We start from the raw sequence: 1,946 nt of genomic DNA on the forward strand, positions 1-1,946 counted from the left end.
CCGTTTAACAAATTAACACTTTGTGGCCAACAATTACAATTATATAGAAATGTGTGTTTACAAGATAATGAAAGGATTTATTTTTAAAAATTGATTAACAACCATAACACATAACAGGTTGTGTAGTCTGGAAACGGGACACATGTTTCAAGATGTATTATGAATATTTTTGCTCTATCTTATTATGATGCTATCTCTGAAGCATCACTTTTTAAGAAAAGGTCAGAAAACTGCATTTGAGGGCCTCAGCCACATGGCCCACTGGTGCAGGCCCTCTGCCCTTGCTCTTGTATTTCCAATGGGGCCTCAGTTTAAGGGATCTGAGGGCTAAGAGTTTGCAGAAAGAGACCTAGTTGCCTAAATCGCCTGTGACGCTGCAGCCGTCACGACCAGGTGGTGGCCAACCCCTGGCAGAGTGCTAGTTCACAGCAGATGCTCACTCAATGTTTGATGATTGAATAGCTGCTCACGAATGACTGGGTAGTAGTAGCACACTTCCTTCCTGTACAAAAGAACCATCCTATGGGACAGGACTGACTTTCCAATAGCAAAAAAGGTCAGAAAACAAAATGAAACTCAGAAACTGTAAACGGTTTGGATGCCCCAGTCATGTCGTTAAATTGTCAGTTTTTCCAACTCTGTTTTCTATTCCTTTGCTGCTATCGTTTGAAGTGGAGAATATGGTGGACTTTAAGTACCAACACACAACCAGAGAATTCATTCGGTGTCTGCTTCCACCAGCCCAGCTAACTTAGGCCTGCGACCCCAGGCTTCTCACCTTACAGGCAGACCATAGCTTTGAAAGAACATAATGTTACTCAGAGCTGTGTTCTCGTTTTCACTGCCTGGGAGAGGAGATGAAAAGATTCCAATATTCAATCCTGGACAATGTATAGAAATATCTCATCTCTGCTCCGAAACTCATGTATAGAAGTTGTATCTTTAGTTGACATGCTGTGTTGACCTTGAGGAAGTCAGCTAACCTCTCTGGGACTATTAATGAAGTCCAAATTATACAGAATTTACCCATGAGACTGTTATCAGGCTTCCATGAGAAAAACATTTAGTAAATGGATGATAAATTACACGGGCAGGCTCAAGTTTTCTGGGGACAGAAGCGAACACAATGTGGGGGGCCCTCTTTAAGAAAGGGAATTTAAAATTATTAGGTATAAGGTTTTAGAAGGCGTCGATGAAAGGGACAGTCCATGACTCTTAAGCTGCATGGCAATTTCACCTTGGGGAAAATGAAAATCAGATGATCATTATAAGAATTAGCACAAACTATTTGGGTCTTCCTAGAAAGGTGTAGCCTAGAAGAGAGAATTTCCAACCATGCTCCAGTTTCTTAGAGACAGGAAAGTTTGCATTCCCTGAGGGTCTAAGTGATTTTGCTGCCCGAAGATCCCTTTTCCCCCCACGGGGGCCTCAAACCTCAAGCTCTCCCCTTTGTGGACAAACCCAGCAGGAATGTCTCAGGGTGTGATTTAATCTGGTTCAACCCAGTGCATGTCTCTGGCATACAATCCAAGAAGACACTGTGATTTTCACTGTGAGACTGATGTAGGGGAGAAAGATCTGGAAGGAACATGGGGCAGGGTTCCTGCACTCAAAAACTTGCAGTCTGGCTAAGGAGACAACCTTGCACACATTAAATAAGTAGAGAATATGATGTTATAATGTCATGGCAAACTGGAATGTTGCTTATCAAATTCTCACCCTTTTTTTGGACAAGCTTCTGTCACTCTTATAAAATGTGTACTCACTTCCCAAACTCAGAGACTCTCTGCCTTCACCCAACTCATATAACACTTAAGGTCAAGAGCACTCATTTGACATTGCTTGTATCTTGTCCTGTAACAATTCTTGGGTTATTGTTTTATAATTTAATCAAGTGTGCGTGCGTGTGCGTGTGTGTGTGTGTGTGTGTGTGTGTGTGGTGGTGA

This window comes from Rhinolophus ferrumequinum, chromosome 6 (assembly GCF_004115265.2).
Source record: "Rhinolophus ferrumequinum isolate MPI-CBG mRhiFer1 chromosome 6, mRhiFer1_v1.p, whole genome shotgun sequence".
Taxonomy (NCBI): Eukaryota; Metazoa; Chordata; class Mammalia; order Chiroptera; family Rhinolophidae; genus Rhinolophus; species Rhinolophus ferrumequinum.